Source organism: Lissotriton helveticus, chromosome 6 (assembly GCF_964261635.1).
Source record: "Lissotriton helveticus chromosome 6, aLisHel1.1, whole genome shotgun sequence".
NCBI lineage: Eukaryota > Metazoa > Chordata > Amphibia > Caudata > Salamandridae > Lissotriton > Lissotriton helveticus.
Window position 1 is genome coordinate 18875985 of NC_136067.1, and position 14627 is coordinate 18890611.

Consider the following 14627-nt stretch of genomic DNA (forward strand, 5'->3'; position numbering starts at 1 on the left):
ACTAACCATCTCTCGGTGGGTCATTCTGTGGAGCTGCGTGCCCATTCTACCAGGGCAACCGCAGCCACTACTGTCTTGGGACGCGGTGTATTCATGCAGGACATTTGTCAGGCAGCTAAGTGGGCCTGGCTGCACACGTTTACCAAGCATTATTGCCTTGACGTCAAGTCCGGAGAGATAGCTTCTTTGGCCGTTCTGTTCTCCATGACTTTCTAGTGTAATCTTGTTCGCAGACCCACCACCGGGGTTGGTATTGCGGGGGTTTTTATTCTAAGGTTAGGAATCTATCACTAACATGTCTCTTTCAGATGCACAAGTTACTACTTGTGTAACGATATATCTGTAAGAGACATTAGTTAGTGATAGATTCCTTACCGCCCCACCCATCCTTCCCATTCTGCGAACTGATTTCTAGGGTTAAGGTCATCCCTTTCAGGGCCCTAGTTTCATTGCAACAGTGGTGAGTTTCATGCATGGCTCTGCATGCCTGGCACGGAAAGTCGTGTACAGAACTGACGTCAGCGCACATGGGTCACGCCTCAGTAGTCTTTGTCATCTTGGTGCCTACAACGCCAGTGACGAATGCGGAGCCACACATCGCCACCTTCCGACACGCAGGGGTACTGCTTAAGAAAAACTCTCCAGATCTAGTCTGACACCTGGGGATATTCTTTTTTTTTTTTTTTTTTATGCAGAAACATTTTATTTCAAATTGGCTAATAAGACAGGTATGAAGACCATGCTTACAAACACAAAATTGATATATTCCGATTCATTCTTTGAACAAATGAATACATTTGGGTTTGATTTCTGGAACAATAATATTGAAGCAAAAACTGTTTGGGGTACAAGAGATTGGCAAGTACAGGGTATAGAATCATTGTTTAGAGCCTGCATGATCCCAGAACAAATTATATATATATTTTTTTTTTTTTTTTTTTTAAGGACAGGATACAACCATTTTCTATATTAAACATGAAAATAAAAATAAAAAATAACAAACTCCAAACAAGGCGAATGCAGCAATGAAGGCAGCCCAGATGGCAGAGGGGAAGGCCATGAATCAGGAGACAAAAGTAAAGCAATGAGGCTCGGCAAAGCCGGTGGGGGCAGGGGGACAGCGGGGAGGACAGGAAAATCCTAAGACAGAAGGAAAAGTTTCGGGAACGTCAGCCTAGGGAGACAGGGTAACATCGGAAATGTCAACCAAGGGAGGGGTGCAAATTTCTCCACGATACGCATTCCACTGACCCCAAATTTTCGTCCACGCCCTGGGTCTGCCCCTAGCCACATAGACGGTCTTTTCTCGGAACATGGACCAGTCCATGTTATCCTCCCACACCGCGACGTCGGGAGGCCTGGATGCGCCACAAAGTTGCGCAATGTCCCGCTTCGCGACCATGTACCCCAAGGTCGCCAATCTGGTCTGGGCCACAGAATAATCGGTTGGTTCCCACACGTTCAACAGGCATCGTCGGGCCTCAGGCCGCAGGGTAACACCAGTCACAACAGACATCACCGCAAGCACATCAATCCAATAGGCCGCTACCACCGGGCACTCCCAAAGTATATGCAAAAATGTAGCACTCATCCCACAACCCCGCTTACATAAGCCATCCGGGGAAAAGCCCATGACAACCAGACGCGGACCAGTTACATACACCCGATGGAGGATCTTAAGTTGCACCAAACGAAGACGGGCGGGAATGGCGACTTCTTTAGGAGAAGAGAGTGCCGACTGCCAGTCCTCGTCGTCTAAGTCCAATCCGTCATCGACCCACATCTCCCTAAGTCGGAGCAATAAGTCAGCGCGATTATTAATTCATTTCTTGTAAATAAGGGAGATAGTGCTATCGGGCAGGTGTCCATCTAATATGCGATCCTCAAGGGGGGAGGACTCGGGCAGGATCACCTCAGGAGTCAAAACCGAGGTCAGGGCATGTCGAACCTGCAGATACCGAAAAAATTCACTATCACTCAAGTCGTATTCCGCCTTAAGGGCCTGGAAAGACTTCACGCTACCCTTCACATAGACATCACCCACTTTACATATCCCAATCATATCCCAGCGGTCAAAGCCCTTAGTAGACCAGAGACTCCCCAAACGTTCAGAAGCATAAAGCGGAGTCGCCAACGTCAGCCGACCCTCCCATCCCAAGCTAACATTGGCTGCTCGCCATACACTGACCGCGATCTTGGACGGGCCCATAAGATGGCGCCCGGCCGACCTAGAATAAAGCGCTCTATTAAAGTCCCCTCCCGGTAACTGGAATCTATCCATCTCAAAGGCCGGATCTCGACCCGGGGAATACATCGCATGGTTGATGGCAGACAGCTGAGCAGCCCAGTAATATCTCTTGATGTCGGGGAGCGCCATGCCCCCGTCATACCAAGGGATGGTAAGTTTCGCTAGGGCAATACGCGGACGCCCGTCCCAGATCAGTTGCCTTTGAAGACTCTCGATCTCCCGGAAATAGGAAGCGGGAATGGCGTCATAAGAATTTTGAAGCGCATAGAGAAACCGCGGCAAGGACATCATTTTAAAAAGGGCCGCCCTGCCCAGAGGAGACAGGGGTAGCTTGCGCCAACGGGCAACATCCAGTCGCAATAGAAGAAGCGGGGGGAGGAGATTACGCTCGAATCGGAGTGAGGAGTCCAGTGTAATAAAAATCCCCAGATACTTAAAGCCAGACTGGACCACCTGGATAGGAAACCTGTCCGGCAAAGGGGGCAAAACGCCCGAAAGGACATACACACAGGACTTAGCCCAATTAATAACTAGGCCCGAGTTGGCACCAAAGGAAGTAAGCACGTCAAACAAAACATTTAAAGATTTACGCGGGGAAGTAAGATATAGAAGAATGTCATCCGCGTAAAGGAGACGCGGTCCTCAAAATCCGGAGACCAACGGATCCCCTTGAGTGAAGGCTCCCATCGAAGCCACGCAGCCAACGGTTCCAGGGCAAGCACGAAAAGCAAGGGAGACAAGGGGCAGCCCTGACGGGTCCCCCTACCAAGACAGAAGGGGACAGAAACTCTACCATTTACCACTACCTGTGCCAAGGGTTCAGCGTATAACAGCTTCACCCAACCAATAAACTCAGGTCCAAAACCAAATTTTTCAAGAGCTGCCCAAAGATAGGGCCACTCTATCGTGTCGAAGGCCATCGAGGCGTCGAGCGAAACCAAAATGGCCGGCTCTGTCAAAAGCCCCGCCCTTGCAACAGCACCGTGAAGACGACGTAGGTTAAGAGCCGTGTTGCGATGCGGGATAAATCCGGACTGATCCGGATGAACCAAGCCACTAATGACCGTCAAGAGGCGGGTCGCCAGGAGCTTAGCCAGGACCTTGGGCTCAACATTCAACAGGGAAATGGGCCTATAAGACGAACAAAGGTCCCGTGGTTTACCGTCTTTGGGAATTACGACTATCGTAGCCAAACGCTGATCATACGGGAGAATACCCCGCTCCCGGGACTCCAAAAACATGGCACGAAGATGGGGCGCTACCCCGTCAGGACGTAGCTTGTACAGTTCAATCGGCAACCCATTCGGGCCCAAAGCTTTGCCCGAACGGAGTGAGCGAATGGCAGTCGCTATCTCGTCCGTAGTAAAAGGGGACTCCAGAGACACACGGTCTAAGTCGGAAACGCTGGGCAAAGCTATATCGCGCAGCAAAAGGCGAGAGTCAGCAACATCCCGTCCAGACACAGGGGTATAAACCACACTAAAATACTCCGCAAAACATTCAACTATGCCAATCGGGTCCGTCACTCTCACACCATTCGAAGACTGAATCACAGGCACCACACGATTCGCTCTCTCTTTCTTGTCCAACCATGCCAATAATTTACCCGCTTTGTCCCCCACATCATACAAACGACCCTGTTGTTCCCGGAACATCAGTTTAGCCTCATCTGTGACCAACGACTTATAAGCAAATTGTTTCAGACCCAGGGCGTGGAGTTTATCCGGAGTAACCTCCGATTCCAGGTCAGCCTCCCTCTCAGTAATCTCACTCTCAAGGTCCACCACCTCCCGATTCCTCACTCTCTTGGATTCAGCAATAAGGGAAAGGGCCTGCCCACGAAGGACTGTCTTAAAGGCCTCCCACAGGGATACCGCAGAGGAGACGGACCCCTCGTTGTCCAAAAAGTAATCGTCCAAAGACTTAATCAAAAGGGTACGGGTCTCAGGGGAGGTAAGGTACCATGGGTTGATAGGAGCCACCCGGCCCGCCGCCTCCACCCCCATCTCAAAACAAAGCCAGAGCGGAGAATGATCGGAGATGCCCCGGGGGAGGTGCCTAATCTCACGCACCGCCGGCGACTGGGCCGCAGGCATCAGGAAATAATCCAGTCGAGACAGACTCCCGTGAGCCCCGGAGTGGAAAGTGTATTGAAGCTGAGTAGGATGCATAAGCCTCCAGCAATCCACCAAGCCAAACGTATCCAGGAACCCACCCAGCCACAGCTGGGCCGAAGGCGTATCCCTAGGGGGGTGACGATCGTGTAAACCGGAGAACACAGAATTAAAGTCACCTGCAATGAAGAGAGTACTATCAGGGAGGTTCAACAACACACGGCCCAAGTCGGCAAAGGTAGAAGTTTGTAGGCCGGGGGGCACGTAAACAGCAAATAGGGAGAGGGTACGACCCTCATAACGACCCACTAGGACAGCATAGCGCCCTCGATCATCAAGGATCACATCATCAATAGCTAGGGGGAGGGAAGCCCGAACAAGGATACCCACCCCCCTAGAACCCGTGGTAAACCCCGAATGTGCGGCGAGGCGATAGCCCCACCTATTCATTGCACGACAAGTGTTGCCCACCAAATGAGTCTCCTGTAGAAAGACAAGCGCTGGGCGCCGGTTTTGGCGGCCATCTTGGCTCGGGCTAGGTAACTGAGGCCATTGACAGTGCTATAAAAGGCGCCAGGAATAGGTAGCCGGTAATTCTGACATTGCATGCACCTTTCCCCCTCCTGAGGCGGAAGCCGGGAGGTCTCTTGTCTTTCCCTGTTTTTAACTGTGTATTTTAACCATTGTTGCTCGCAATCTGGCAATTTATCACACCTGATTCTGATAGGTGTTTGGGACCCCCCTGCGCTCAGCAGCGCCTAGAAATTGTTTCTGCCCCTTCCCTACAGCTCCGGTCCCGCTCTCGGCCGAGTATTGACGCCGAGAGCGCTGGGCGCCGGTTTTGGCGGCCATCTTGGGTCGGGCTAGGTAACTGAGGCCATTGACAGCGCTATATAAACAGACGGTCATGGCTCCGCGCAGCGGACGCGCCGGACCTGCGCCGGAGTCGTGCCAGAGTCCTGCCCGTCTGCGCCCGTCTGCACTCGACCGGGCTCTGGGCTGAGGGACTCTGGCACTCGCACCTGCTACTCCTCTGCGGACCTTCTTGCACTGAAATCTGATAGGTATACTCCATCTCCTATTATATGTACCACTCTCAAGGAAAATCATATACTGCACCCTCCTAGCGGAAAGAATTTAAACCGCTCAACCCCTCTAAAGTTAGCCACCCTCAATACCAGGTCACTACAGAAACATCATCTGGAAATCTTCACTCTCTTACAGGACGAGACTATCGATATCCTAACACTCACTGAAACATGGTTGAGCGATGTCTCTTCCCCGGATATCATTGCCGCCCTTCCCAGCGGATATGATATGATCTGGCACAATCGACCCGAGGGGACCCGAGGTGGGGGAGTAGCAACGATTTTCAAAAAGCAATTTATGGTAACCAAAATCCTAGCAGAGACTATAAACATCGTCGACCTACTAGGGATAAAAGTTACTTCGAATAACTCCTGTCTCATCATCCTAACAGTTTACTGTCCACCCCAAAGCACTCCCATGTTTAATGATCTCTTTATCCCCATTATTTCTGATCTATGCACACGTTATAAAAACATCTTGGTAACCGGTGACTTTACTATTCATTGGGATAAAAGTGATCAATCTCCGGCTGTCCAGACATTACAGACCACCATGACTGCCCTTGGATTAACACAACTTGTGGAAGCTCCAACCCACATAAAAGGCCATATCCTAGATCTCATTTGGTCCTCGATACCAAGAGCAGTCATCACAAGTATTTCACCTTGTATTTGGTCGGATCACCATCTTATCTCATACGATCTACTGCACAATATCTACCAGGCCAAACTACCGTTAAAAACAAAAAGAGTACGCCAATGGAAGAAAGTAACCTCTGAGACCTTAACCAAAGTCCTGCCCAAATACAAACAGAATTCCTCTATCCTCGCTGATAGCTCCGACTTAAACTCAAAGTATGGTGCAATAATAACCACCCTTGGGCAATCACTCGATGAGCTAGCCCCTGAAAAAACACAAAAAGTAAAAGGTGCAGAGAAAGGAGCCCCCTGGTTCACTGAAGGCTTACGTGAACAAAAAAGGAAACTTCGTTACCTTGAAAGATGTTGGAGGAAATCCAAAACGGATACCGACAGGGAATCATATAGACTACTGTTTCAATCATACAAAAAGCTCATTATATCAGCCAAGAAGGATTATTATGAGACACGCATTAATAAGGCTACTAACATCCAGAGAGAGACCTTCCAAATCCTGAAAGAGCTGAGTAAGAAGGAAGGAAAGGCTGATATTCTGATTGAGTGTGAGACCTTTCAGGGTTATTTCCTGGAAAAAGTAGCGACCATCCTGTCCGATATCAAGAAGGACAACCCAGTCTCCTATACCGAACTTCCTTCACACCCTCCATCCCCTGTCCTCACTAGTTTCCCTGAAATCGATTCCACCACCCTGAGACAACTTGTATTATCCACCAAATCAGGCTCCCCCGCCGATCCCTGTCCACCTGACATCCTTCGGCTGGCAATACCGCTTCTAGAAGATCAAATTTTAGACCTTCTAAATACCTCATTAGCCACTGGAACTTTACCATCTTCCTTCAAAGAGGCACGCGTCAGACCCCTGTTAAAGAAGCCCGGAGCAGATCCTACTAACCTGAAGAACTACAGGCCAATCTCCCAGCTGCCATTTCTGTCAAAGGTACTAGAACAGCATGTACTAAAATCACTGTCATCCCTCCTGGAATCTCACCATCTTCTCCAGGAGCGGCAAGCTGGTTTTCGTGCCCACCATAGCACAGAACTAGTAATGCTGTCGGTACTAGATGAGCTAAGATGCATGGCTGACGGTAAAAAGCCAAGCGCCCTGATTTTATTAGATCTCTCAGCGGCGTTTGATACCGTCAGCCATGCATTGCTCCTGGACAGACTGGCTAGGTGTGGGATAGGAGAGCAAGCCCTTAAATGGTTAACAGCTTTCTTGACAGGAAGGACGCAGAAGATCCAGTTGGCAGAGCAGGTCTCAGATGTGGGCATGCTGGCCTGTGGAGTCCCGCAGGGATCAGCACTCTCTCCGCTTTTATTTAACATGTACTTACAACCATTGATTGAATCCCTGGCAAATATGAATTGTAAAGTTTTCAACTACGCCGACGATACTCAGCTGTTGCTGAGTATCGATAATACTCCATCGGCTCAGTCCCTGGCCCAAGACATTCTACGATTTACAGTGAATTGGATGTCGTCCAATTTGCTGAAAATCAATCCAGATAAGACGGAAGTGCTTGTAGTTTCCACCTCTACTTCCCCCTGGAATGATTTGTTTTGGCCACAAGAGTTAGGGCCTACCCCAAAGCCTTGCCCCAGTGTTAAGAGCCTCGGCATGAAAATCGACCAGGAACTCTCGATGGTCAACCAAGTATCCACCGTAGTTGGCTCCTGTACCAACTTGATCAGACAACTACGTAAACTCGCCCCCTTGCTCTCGAGAAATATGCTGCAAACCATTGTATCAGCCACCATAGTGTCTAGATTAGACTATGGCAACGCGCTATACCTCGGCCTCCCAAAGAGTTCCATCAATTGTCTTCAGGTTATCCTGAATGATGCAGCACGCTTGATCTTTGGATTGCCGAGGAGGTCTCATGCCTCCCCTCTGCTCTATAGGCTACACTGGCTGCCTATAGCGCAGAGAGTCGAATTCAAGAGTATGTGATCTGTCACAAAGCAGTCCACGGAAAGGCACCAGCCTATGTAAAAGAAAGGCTCAAGCTATACGAACCAAAGCGCGCCCTGCGATCGTCCGGATCTTTTCTGTTATCCTGCCCACGTTTCAAGTTAACAACTAAAGGAGGCAGATCTTTTTCAGTTCAGGCCCCTACCACCTGGAATAAGTTACCAGAGGTGCTCCGAGGGAGACAGAGAGGGAGACAGAGAGGGAGACAGAGAGGGAGACAGAGAGGGAGACAGAGAGGGAGACAGAGAGGGAGACAGAGAGGGAGACGGAGAGGGAGACGGAGAGGGAGACGGAGAGGGAGACGGAGAGGGAGACGGAGAGGGAGACGGAGAGGGAGACGGAGAGGGAGACGGAGAGGGAGACGGAGAGGGAGACGGAGAGGGAGACGGAGAGGGAGACGGAGAGGGAGACAGACGGAGAGGGAGAGAGAGGGAGACGGAGAGAGAGGGAGACGGAGACGGAGAGAGAGGGAGACGGAGAGGGAGGGAGACGGAGAGGGAGGGAGACGGAGAGGGAGGGAGACGGAGAGGGAGAGAGAGGGAGAGGGAGAGAGAGGGAGACGGAGAGAGAGGGAGACGGAGAGAGAGGGAGACGGAGAGAGAGGGAGACGGAGAGAGAGGGGGAGACAGAGAGAGGGGGAGACAGAGAGAGGGGGAGACAGAGAGAGGGGGAGACAGAGAGAGAGAGAGACAGACAGACAGAGAGAGAGGGAGACAGAGAGAGAGAGAGGGAGACAGACAGAGAGAGAGGGAGACAGAGACCGAGAGACAGGGAGACAGAGACCGAGAGACAGGGGGACGGAGACCGAGAGACAGGGGGACGGAGACAGGGGGAAACCGAGGGAGACAAAGGGAGACATAGGGAGGGAGTCCGGGGTAGACAGAGGGAGTGCCACAATGAGTGGAAAAAATTCCAAAAAAGCTATGCTCTTCTTCTGGGCAACCCACTTTTCAGGCCATCTCTCCGCACACCATTTACCGTCCCAGAAAAGGCCAAAACCATGAGCACCAGATGCATCAGAAAAAAAGTTGCAATTGCCAAACAAAATCATCACCCAGGGACCAAAGAGAAATGCTATTGAAGTCTGCTAAAAAAGTGGACCATACCTCAAAATCAGCTTGCATGTGTGCTGTCACCCTAAGCCTATGAGGAGGGAGTTTCAAACCAGACATCGAGAAACCCAACCTCCTGCAAAAAGTCCTACCAGCATGAATAACTTTGCAAGCAAAGTTTAGATGTCCCAACAAAGATTGAGCCTCCACCAACGTCAACTTCTGCACAGAGTGTGCATGTACTAAAGGTTTTGCAATTTCCAAAACCTTCTTGTTAGGCAGCCTGGCCTGCATTATAGTAGTGTCAATCTCTATGCCCAAATAAGTAATGCAACAACATGGGCCCTCAGTTTTGTCCTCTGCTAAAGGGACTCCTAGTGTCTCTGCAACATTTTTAAAGTCAGATAAAGCGGCTGCGCACTGTTGTGAGTTGGCTGCACCCAGAACAGAAAATCATCCAAATAGTGTGTAACGTCTGTGTGACCTGTGTGAAATGAAAAATACCACTGCAGAAAAGAGCTAAATGCTTCAAACAATTTGCAGGATATGCACAGCCCATGGGAAGAGTCTTATCAATGTAGTATTTACCTTCAAAAAAGATGCCTAGTAATGAAAAGTCCGAGGGATGTATAGGCAACAGCCTGAAAGCGGATTTAATATCACACTTCGCTAACTGCGACCCCACACCTATATCTTTTACCATAAGTAAAGAAGAATCCACTGATTCAAATTGCACCATGGAGTCCTCCTTTGCAATACAATCATTAATCGAATAACCTGGCGGCCATGACAAATGCTGAATCATTTGTATTCTCCCTCCACTTTCTTTGGTACCACTCCAACTGGAGACACAATTAAATTGTCCAACGGGCGTTGATCAAAAGGCCCCGCCATCCGGCCTTCTAAAATCTCTGTCAACAGTTTCGCCCTTACTGCGTGTGGAAAACTCTGTGCCGATTTCAAATTTTGTGCAAACCTGGGACTTCTTGGGCCTTGGTAACCCAGCTTGAAACCTTCCCGAAAACCCCAATATAGCAAATTAGCATCCTGGGTGTCTGGGTATAATTGTAACCACTTACATAGAATGTCCACCTTGATGGGAGTAAAAGCCCTTGTTACCAAACTGTGGTGCAAGTCCCCTCCCTCTACCGGGAAAATTGTTTCCCCATTGCGCCTGTTCCCCAAAACATTGAGTGACTGCATGTTTACCCCCGTATCTAGAACACTCATGCTTGTATATTACAGGGGTTCCTAGTGCAGTAGCCTTTGTTGAAATTCCAGCAAGCACCGGAAAGGAGATTTTGTGGTGAACCCAAAGCACGTTGTCCACCTCCCCCCAAGGTTTGTCTGGCATCAATGTTAACCGAGCTCTGAACTCTTCGTCATAATGGAGCCATGCGTAACCCCCAAATTCATTTGCCGCCTTCCTAATTATGTCAATGTATTTAAAACGAGAGACTGATCTATCAGCAAATCTTTCGCAATAGACACTAGCAAAAATAAGAAAAGCAGAAGTCCATGAATCTATATTGGTAGGGACCCTTGGCCGTCTTGACAGTTCCCAAGCCTCCTTCTTAGAACCCTCTTTGGCTTGTATTTCCCTATGCAGCAGTTTAAAAACATCAATGAAATCCCCATTCCGTATCTTATCTTTCGTAGCCGTCCTCAGATGTGCACCTAACGGCATAGCAACCCCCATGTAAGGTAATCACTTAAAAATGTTTGCGCTTTTAGACTCAGATTCTTGTTTGTGCTCGGAAACCATAACTGGCAATGGTGGCAATATGTCAGACACCTTACCCCCTTTGTTACCATCCTGCGAAGAAACTACATGCATTGCCCCATCAGTACCCCAACCCTTGACCAATCTGATGCGTTTCGCCATCTGAAACTGAGGCTCACCTGACTTATCCAAAGCTGTAGAATCTGCCATGAAAAGATGCTTCACCCCTGTGTGCTGATTTGGTTCGTGAGTTCTTGCTGTATCCTTACCCGACCTGAAACTCTGTGGACAAGAAAAACTAGACAAGTCTTTAGTAGACCCTCCCCCGCACCCTCCAAATTATTTGCCAGAGAAACGTCCCTATCATCAGAATCCGACAATTCCCCTTCTTCAAGAGAAACATTATCCTCGCTTCGTGGTAAAATACCTACCACCCAATCCCGTTGGAAACTAACATCTCGACTACTAATACTAGGCAACTCCCCATCCCCTACCCCACCATCAAATTCCCTAAAATTTACTACATTCTTGAAACGAGCCATTCTCTTGTCCTCCAATGGTGTAGGAAAAGCCTCTGAAACCTTCCTTGTAGTCTTGCTTCTGGCGGTGCAGGACGCCTGAAGCCTGTTTAATGAAAACTCACTGCCCTTTGGTAAACCTGGCAGTGTTGATCCCTCGTGGGACTGTAAAACGCTTACATTTGCAGTCTTATCCCTACAGCCCGCTTGTAAGTTCAGCAGCCTATGCCTATCAGAAATGTCCTGAGGTATCCATACCCATTCGCCTATCTCCCCAAGATGAGTGGCACAGGAGCCCTGCCGCCCGACCATTGGAGGAATCAAGTCTCTAGCAGAATCAACAACACGTCCATTAATTGAATGATCAGGCACAATAACAGACCCCTCCTCTCTATTTACTTGTACTGACTGCTCCTGTGTAGAATTCCGTGAAGAAGCATCCTGTTCCACCATGACATCCCCCTGCTCACTGGTTATCATTGGCGATAAACCCCTGTCTGTTGCTGCAGCCGGAGAGAAAACAGATTCAATAGCTTTAAATCTGCCAAAAATACCAATTTTCCTAGCACTGGCAGTGTTACTATTAGGCAAGCTGGGTTTATTTTCAAATTGGCCACTAGATGGAGCCCTCTGCGCAGCAGCTATCATTTCAGCAGCTAGCTGGTTTGTACTTTGCCTCTCTTAACAATAGACCTTCTGTTAATTTTTACCAGGTTTACTGTGTGTATTCTTGGTCTTCCTTGCTTCCCTTTCTTTGCAATAGTCTCACCGGTAGGCTGACACCCGAGCGCGGGACTCTGCTGGTGACTAAAAACACTGGTGGACACATTTGCTAAACGTGAAAGCTCCATTTTACTGATGCTGCTGGTGAGCTTTCACTGGAATGACAAGCAGCCACAGCTGCAGACACAGCTGCAGCCACAGCTGCAGCCACAGCTGCAGCCACAGCTGCAGCCACAGCTGCAGCCACAGCTGCAGACACAGCTGTAGACACAGCTGTAGACACAGCTGCAGCCACAGCTGCAGACACAGCTGCAGACACAGCTGCAGACACAGCTGCAGACACGCCTCTTGCCGCCTGAGGCTCCCTCCTCTAGATAGCGTGCCCGGCACGAGAAGGTCCTCTCTTCCTGCAGCAGCCAAAACGCGGAGCGCTTTCCCTTAGTGCCCCGGAAACTTGCTCCATGATAGCAGAATTAGAGCCAAACGTGATATAAAATAAAGAAAACGGGCCCCACAATGCAAAAAACCTCGCAACGACGTCCCTGCCTTCTAGAATTTACTTCAGGCACGAGCGAGGCTCAAGATGCCCCACCACCGCGCGCCACCTGTCCAATCAGCTGGCGCCGGCCCCCAAGCGACACAGGGCGTACCATATGCCCAAAACATTCTGGGGGTGAACACTCTGCGAGTGTCACCCCCAGGAGCCCATTCCTCACAGGCAAGGATTCTGGACTAGGTAGTCCCCACATGCATCATTTGTTAATTATGTATTTACCACACGCACCCGTACACCATTCACACACATACCTACACACACAACCACTCACACACATACCTACACACACAACCATTCACACACATACCTGCACACACAACCACTCACACACACCCAGACATAGACACACATAATTTACTCCCGGAAAGCTTGTTATGGTACAGGTAGCCCTTCCGATGCAGCACATCTTAAATATGTATTTATAACACACACCACACATACACACACAACCACACCCACACTGACACACATGCCGAATTGGTTCCCAGAAAACGTGATTCTACCCTTCTGGCTGAATTGCCAACGGAGTTTGCGAAAATGACACCCCCACCACAAGGAACAAAGAAATCATATACTTGCAGCCTATGCTAAATTTTTAAAAAATAATTGCTTTTTGCACTTGAAAGAACATTGTACAAGTAGGTATAAATACTAGGAGAGTGGTGCGGACAAAACATACTCAGGCAAGAACTTTATCACCGTCGTCTATTCTCTAACAGGCACATGCATCAATATTGCATTTTGCGATTCCTTAATTGCGAAAAATAAGGAATTGCAATTAAGGAATTGCAAAATGCAATGCATCAAGAAATTGCTAAAAAAATTTGTGATTTCCTATTATTCCTTAATTGCGACTCGCAATTTGAGAGTCGTAATTAAGGAATACCTCCCCATTCATTCCTATGGGCCTAGAGGGCCATAGGAAGGAATGGGAAGACATTCTCAATTTGCGATTAACAATTAGCGAATCGCAAATTGAAAATGCGATTTCAAGGGTCCAACACCCTCTTGCACCCCTGAAATCAATTTGTGCACATATGTTGTGCACACACATGCCCTTAGGGCATGTGTGTGCACAACATGAAACTTTGAAAAATGCACAAAAGCGCATTTTTCAAAGTTTTCGCAAATTACCATGAGGTTCAACCTCATGGTAATTTGCTCCCCTTAATTGCGAAATCGCAATTTTTTAATGTTTCATGCATTGCATTTAAGGAATCACAAAATGCGATTCCTTAAATGCAATCACAATTTGAGAATTCGCAAATATATGCGAATTCTTAAATTGCGAGGGCCTTGACCTTTCATGCATTCCATAAGAAGTTCTGTTAGACTCCTGAGAAATTCTCCTCAATGCCAGTGGAAGCATCCTATCGCCATATACATGTATCCGTTTTCACAGAGAATGGTCCAGCAAGGGCGAATGGGAAGTATTCGAAGGCACATTTACTAATCTTTCATGCAACGCAGGGCAGCAAGTAAAGTTGCTGCATTGCGTTGCGTGAAAGGGGGAGGACAGAAATGCTGCATATTTACAAAGATAGAAAGTATTTTTGCTGTCTTCTTGCACTGGGGCACTTCAGCCAGCCTAGAGCCAATGCAGGCACCCATGCCCCATGGTGCAAGGGTGCCTGCGTTGCAAGAAATGGACACCTTCCTGTATAAAAACAATCTCGCGAAGCATTTTCCTCTTTCTGTGTGAGCTGCAAGTTGCATTACAGATAGTTTTCTCCTCGTTATGCCATCCTCTGGAAGGCGTAGCAATTTTACACACTGCCAGGTTTACAGACCTTTGTCATTCCAGAGTTGTGTCAAATTCGTGGGTGGGTGCATGGGAATGCACATGTTCCACCCATATACATCCGCCCAGAATGAAATTTAAAGCAATACAGAGCAAGCTGCTGCTTTATGTTACATTACTTTTAGAAAGTCATGCCAGGTCCCAACCCCTGAAGCTGACCAGGAAGTTGACA